We start from the raw sequence: 6,783 nt of genomic DNA on the forward strand, positions 1-6,783 counted from the left end.
CACTGAGTTAAAGTGATTGGCAAAAGAACCAGAGGCGACATAAAATCATTTTTTGCGCAAAGAGTGGTTCGGATCTGGAATGCACTGCCTGAGAGTATTGTGGAGGTAGATTCAATGCAGGCATTCAAAAGGGAGTTGGATAATTATCTGAAGAGAGAAGATTTACAGGGCTATGGAGAAAGGGCAGGGGAATGGGACTAACTGAGTTGCTCTTGTAGAGAGCCGGCACGGACACAATGGGCCAAATGGCCTCCTCCTGTGTTGTAACCATTCTATATACTCCCAAATCAAAACCAAAATGCAGGAAAGATACAGCACTTCTGATGAAGGTTACACACCTGACCAGCTATAACATGTCTCTTCTCCCCATAGATGCTGACTGACCCTATTCTGTGTTTATTTCCAGTTTCCATCATATCTCTTTTTTTGCAGGAAGGTTCCAGGTTCCGTTGCCAGCATGTGCTGAGTCACCTCAGTGTCCCTGGGTTAGCAACTGTAAAAATTGGTCAGAGTTCCTCCTTTTGATTGCTATCAACCACCCCACTTCCCGCCCCCCACCCCCAGCCCTCAATGGGATTGGGTTTTGTTGTAATGCATCTTAAAGGAAAGAGTCTGCTGACGGTCACAAGCAAAGAATTAGCATGAGTCACTGGAGAGCTACTGGTAAGAAATCTGTATGAGCCTGGACAAACCTCCCAGGGTCTGAAGAAATTAGCAGTAAATTTGTACGGACTTGTATAAATGTTGTGGCAATTCTGTACGAGCTTCTACAAATCTATTGCCTGTATCAGTTCCCTGTCACACTGGCGTTGTTGGAACTGTATCCCAGTCTCAGCTGATGCTTTTTGGAAAGCGAGGGAAAAAATTTAGGAATGTGTTTAAGGATGGAATTACAGAAGCTCAAGCAATTGGTATGGCTTCAATCTATATTGGAAGCTAGGCATTTCCAGAGCATTTCAAGCTTAGTGCCCCTGTCCCCTATTAATTACTTTGCCTCATCTTTTGGCCTCCATTCCTCAATCAAGAGGTCAGGCAGGTAAGAGCGAGGTAAAAGGCACCCATCTAAATATCTTGTGTGTGTCAACAAAAATTACTTCATTTAACTGTTAAATGCAATTGCGAAGGTGGATTTTCAACTTGGGCCCAAAATGGGTGTTAAAATGTTCATTGTCAAGAGGCCTGAAGTTTTGCACTGATCTGACTGGCAGTTGGGATGGAGAGGGAAGGAGAACTGGATCATGAATGCCCCTGCTGGCCCCACAAAAATCAACCAAACAAAAAGCTTACTTTTTCCTGAGCAGTTTGCAGCAGTCCCTTTTGGGACCACTAGCTAGTCTGTTCAACACCAAGTACAACTGGGACGAGCATGTCTGGTGCATGATCCGTCCACTTCAACATTAAAATTGCAGGTGAGATCTGGCAACCAGCATAGGATTCCGATTTGCACATTCAAACAGTGTCTCTGCCTGTTTTGGACAGGATTGCTGGGTGCCTTAGACCTGTCTAAAATTTGAATTAGGCAAGTCAGTATACAGGGTGCTCGCCAGATTTTCATTTACCAGATGCCTGTTTTTCAGGCAAGAAACAAGCATTCAAGCACCCCTCCCCTAGGTGTTTTCCCTTAGGTTGGGCCAGCTGACACTGGAAAGTCACTGTGAGGTTTGACACCTCTGCTATACTGCTTTGTTGTGGCACAATCTGTGAGTGCCCTAATGTCACTATGTCACTGGTTTTCTCAAATCATGGTATTTGAATTCGAAAGAATTCTATTTTAAAGATGACAAATGTGCTGTAGCTGCCAGAGTACTGAATGCTGAAATCTGCAGTTTACTGTAATACATGCTTTCTTCCACTAAGAGTGTGATCAATGTATTGGATGTTGAGTCAGTTTTGACAGTGATCAGTAAACAGTCCTTCGTATTCTTGCACTTTTAAGTGCGGACAATAAAATTGAAATAAACCAGATGTATTCTTTTGATGTTGGACATCCCTGTTCCAGGACACACCATATTAAGTTGTCGTTTCAACTGCTGCAGCTATACAAAATGTTTCACTGGAACAGATTCAAAACAATATCTGCATGCCTTTGGAGAATGTTTCCGCATTGAGGTCAGATTGATTCAGGTTTGTGTCTTTGCACCTGTGTGGTTATGAAAACAGTACATCCGTTTTATTACATTTTATAATGTCCAAGCTTCAACCACCGCTTCCATGTTAGACAGTAATTTACATGTTTTTCGCCCCCTGGCCAATCTTAATTACCGTATTCACTGCTCACAGTTTGGCTGAACATATCTGTTCCTTATGCAAATCTGACCTTGACCTCCCTGTGGCTCCCCACTTTAATTTCTCCTTCCATTCCCAATTTGACTTCGCTGTGCTTGGCTCTACACTGTTCCAACCAAGCTGTTTGCAAACTTAAGAACATGATTTCATTTTTCCCTGGATGTTCAGCAGCCCTCTGATCTGAACATTGACCTTTAACAACTTCAGACCTGGGCTATAGCCTTCATTTTTCTGCCTGTTTTTACCATTCACTTTACACTTATACCCCTTCCATTTCAGAACTGTTTTCACTTCCTTTTTTTTCTTTCTAATGCCTTCACTGCCTGATGGATCTTTATAATCTCATCCACACTTCTCTTTCCACTTTTTGAGCAACCTGTTCACAGGCTATTAAACCCCTTAACTGCTTCTCCCTGACATTGGCATAGACAGCTCTTGACTTCTCCCTCTTCACTTTGTTCAGCCCGATAAAAGCACTCTATTCTTCCAGGTTTCAATTGTGTTAAAGGATTTCCAGTTTTTGATCTGGTTTATAGCATTCTGTTTCTTGTATCTTTTTTAGTCCCCTGTTGCTTTAAACTCCATACTGAATATGCCCAGTTTCAAGAGCACCACCAGAATATTTCCCCGTGCCACAAATAGGCTATGGGTACCCCAAGGTCCCCAAACAGTGGAGTTGGGTCTAAGGAGTTATTTTATTGGTTGAAATTGTCATCTGGGGGAGTGGATGCAGATTTCTCTCTTCCACACAGGAATAGATGAGAGACAGAGGTCGTTAGGTGGAAATCTCTTTTTTTGTCCCAGCTTTGTTGAGAATGATTTGGGCTGTGTATGTGGTTTCATTGCAATTTAACAGGGCACAGATTACTCTCATTAATTTACCAGAATAAAGAACCTTTTCAAAGTGTGGGAACCTGACCAGAAGATTTTATTTGTGTGCTTCCTGTAGTAATTGTATAAAAGACATGCTTACAATTCTACTGCAAATAATGGACAGAGGAAATTTCTTGTCCTCCCTCCCTGCACCCTCTCCCCAAGGGGAGAGAAGCCAACTGGTGTCTCACGATTCACTAGTGCTCAGCTATTGTCTCCAGTTGATGGTTTAAGAGCTGGGTGTGTTGGGAAGGCCCCCTGCTGGATATCTTAGTGTATTCAGGGTCAATGTTTATTAATTATTTGTTCATGGGTTGTGAGCATTGCTGGCAAGGCCAGCATTTGTTGCCCATCCCTAATTGCCCTTGAGATAATGGCAGTGAATCAAAAATGATTTCACACGTGTATGAACAGATAAACTAGTTTATCTCATTGGGTCTTCGAATGCTTTGTTTAGCTGCCCTACCCACACACTCAAAGACTGATGTAGAATAATAAAGGTATCAGTAAGCCTATTATGAATTCATTGGAATTATCTTAACTGTTTATTGATGCTGTAATCAGCTATATCGCAATAAACAGAGGGATCCTGAACTCCAAGTTTCTCTTTACTTAAAAAAAAAAGGCTATTCGTTGTTTCATGGTGAAGGTTTTTTTTAGGAAATAGACTTTATGCAATTCTTGAAAGACAGAACGTGCTGGCAATGCTCAGGCAGCATCTATGGAGAGAGGAGGAGAGTTTATATTTATCAAAACCATTTAGAACTCGGGTACTGCAAACGTCAATAACAGAAGGATTTCACTGGTCCATTAACTATTAAGGCCATTAATCATGTCCGTAGTGAACTGGTTTGACAAAGAGTCAGCATTTTCTGGGGGTTTTCCCTAGGTTTCTAGCATCTGCTGATAGGTTTTTTCCCCCTTTTTTTGTTTATGCAGTTCTTCCCATGTCGAGTTGAACTGAATGTTTGTGTTAATTGCAGTATTTTTCCCTAATCTTCCTGGCTTCAGCAATGTCCCGTGAAATGCTTGTAATTTGGAGCAAGATCAGCTTAATAAATGGGTCTTTTAATTTGATTCTGCTCTTGGGAGGAGTTTTATTTTTGTAATATCCAGGCTATGGTTATAAACTATAATGCTCAGGCAGCTGTCTGAGGCTGAACCTGACTGTTCGCAATCTTGATGTCATATTTGACCTTGAGATGAGCTTCTGGCTACACACCCACGCCATCACTAAGACTGCCTATTTCCACTTCCATAACATCGCCCAACTCCACCCCTGCCTCAACTCATCTGCTGCTGAAACCCTCGTCTATGCCGTTGTTACCTCTAGCCTTGACTATTTCAACACACTCCTGGCTACCCTGCATACACTGGAGGCCATCCAAAACTCTGCTGTCTGTATCTCAGCTCACACCATCCCCGTTCACCCATCAACCCTGTGCTCACTAACCTACATTGGCTCCTGGTTAAACAACTCCTTTTATTTTAAAATCCTCATCCTTGTTTTCAAATTCCTCCAGGGCCTCGTCCCCTACCTATCCTCCAACCCGCCGAGATCACTGCATTCCTCCAATTCTGGACTGTTGTGTATCTCTGATTTTAATTGCTCCACTATTGGCTGTGCTGTTAAGGGCCTAAGCTCTGGAATTCCCTCCCTAAACCACTCTGCCTCTCTACCTTTCTTTCCTCCTTTAAGATGCTCCTTGAAACCTAACCCTTCGACCAAGCTTTTGGTCATTGTCCTAATATCTCCTTATGTGACTCAGTGTGAAATTTTGTTTGTTGATCACTTCTGTGAAGCGCCCTAGGACAGTTTACAACAACAATTTTATATAGTGCTTTTAATGTAGTAATGAGGTTGGTGTTATGTTCTAGTTGTACAGGTTATGATCTTGAGCATTCAAAGTTTCCCAATCTGCTGTTAAACTTTGCAGTTGTGTTTCTACTTAAATCTTCTTTGCCTTTCTTTGGTCTGCTCTTTTTCTCTGTCTCCTTCATTGTCATTTACACAAAAGGTGTAATGCTGTCTGTGACAAACAATGATTTGTGCCAACCAGAAGCCCTAAACCAGCTGAGAACAGCTCTGAAAAAGCTGTACATTGAGCTATCTTGAGAGAGAATAGGCTAGTTCACTCTCAGGTTGAGAAAAGGAAGGAATTGTGGAAGGGGAGGTTGCGGGCAGGGGCCAGGGTGGTTGGGGGGGGGGGGGGCGGGGTGGGATTGTGTGAGAAAGATTTTGACATTGATAAAATGAGAGATTACAATCAGACTTCAAATAAATAATTGGAAACAAAGCACGGTCAGAAAAATTGTGTGATATAGCGAGTGAGAATATTGGTGAATCCTGAAGTACAAGATAATTAAAATTTACAGCTCATGGTTAGTTCACGATTTCATCTTCCAATTCAGGTTGTTTTCCCCCTCCCTACCCTCACTCCAGCCATGCCCAAACTCTAGCAGACTAAATGAGACAATTATACGACATGTTTACATGATGATGCTGCAGGTTGCCTGAGAAAGGTAGGAAATACATTTTTTGTTAAAGCACAAACCAGTTTTAAATTGCAACAGTTTGGTTCCTTTGTTTTTTTTCTTCCATTTTCAATTTTGTCCTTTTCTTCAGGTACTGACTCAATGGCGTACAGCTCCATGGTTGTGAGTAGCTTTATGGCAATTCACGCAGGCAACCATTCTTGATGTGTGAATATTGACAGAGTGTTGGCAGGCTGCCCAACTGTGGGAATGCTCTACACCCAAACCTGATCCTGATCTCACAAAGCATCCACAGACACACTTTTTCCAGCAGGGTCTTTGGATAGTGATCAGGAGCAACAGTGATAATTGATCTTCCCCAGAACACTTCATAACAAATGCTACGTGGTGACAGAATTGGAGGTAACTTGCTCTCTCTGAATCTGCCAGACTCTTTTTAACAAGAGGTACAGCAGAACCTAAACAAAGAGAATGCTTCAAGTCAGGAAAGTCAGCTTCTTCGTGATTTTCAGCTAAGTACTCTAAACTTATTCAAAACTTGCTCAGATGCTGTTTTTACTTTACTATATCTTGTAAAATGGGTTGTAAAGGATAACTCCCAAAAATTCAATATACTTTGAATCATCACCCTGAATGTGGAAAATTACTGTGATGCTATCTTTTTAAAAGTAGGCTGAATATATTACTTGTTGACTTTGTTACAATTCGGTCTATGCCCCCTCCCTCATACTTGCTGTCATCTTTGTGGTTAGCAGGTAGTTTCCAGAAGCAGACTGAGTCCCTTATGAACTGAAACGTTTGTCCCAGTCACTGCCATGTACTGGGTCAGTCTAACAGTTCACCTAATCCCTACTTATTAGGGATACCCACCCTGTTCTCCTGTCACTTCTGCAGGCAAAAATAACCTATCATGAGACCAATGTGTTTAGGCTAAAAGTAATTGATCAAATGGGTGGGAGAAGCCTCGTGTGGAGAATAAACACTGGCATGGACCTGTGTAAATAACCTTTGTAAATAATTTGTAATTGTATGTATAGTTAAAATAATATACTGAATTAAAAATCCACAGCTTGATATTGAAATAGCACAAAAATCACACTTGAACATCATATGAACGGTTTACCAAAA

The sequence above is a fragment of the Heterodontus francisci genome, chromosome X (genome assembly GCF_036365525.1).
Source record: "Heterodontus francisci isolate sHetFra1 chromosome X, sHetFra1.hap1, whole genome shotgun sequence".
In the NCBI taxonomy this organism is placed as follows: domain Eukaryota; kingdom Metazoa; phylum Chordata; class Chondrichthyes; order Heterodontiformes; family Heterodontidae; genus Heterodontus; species Heterodontus francisci.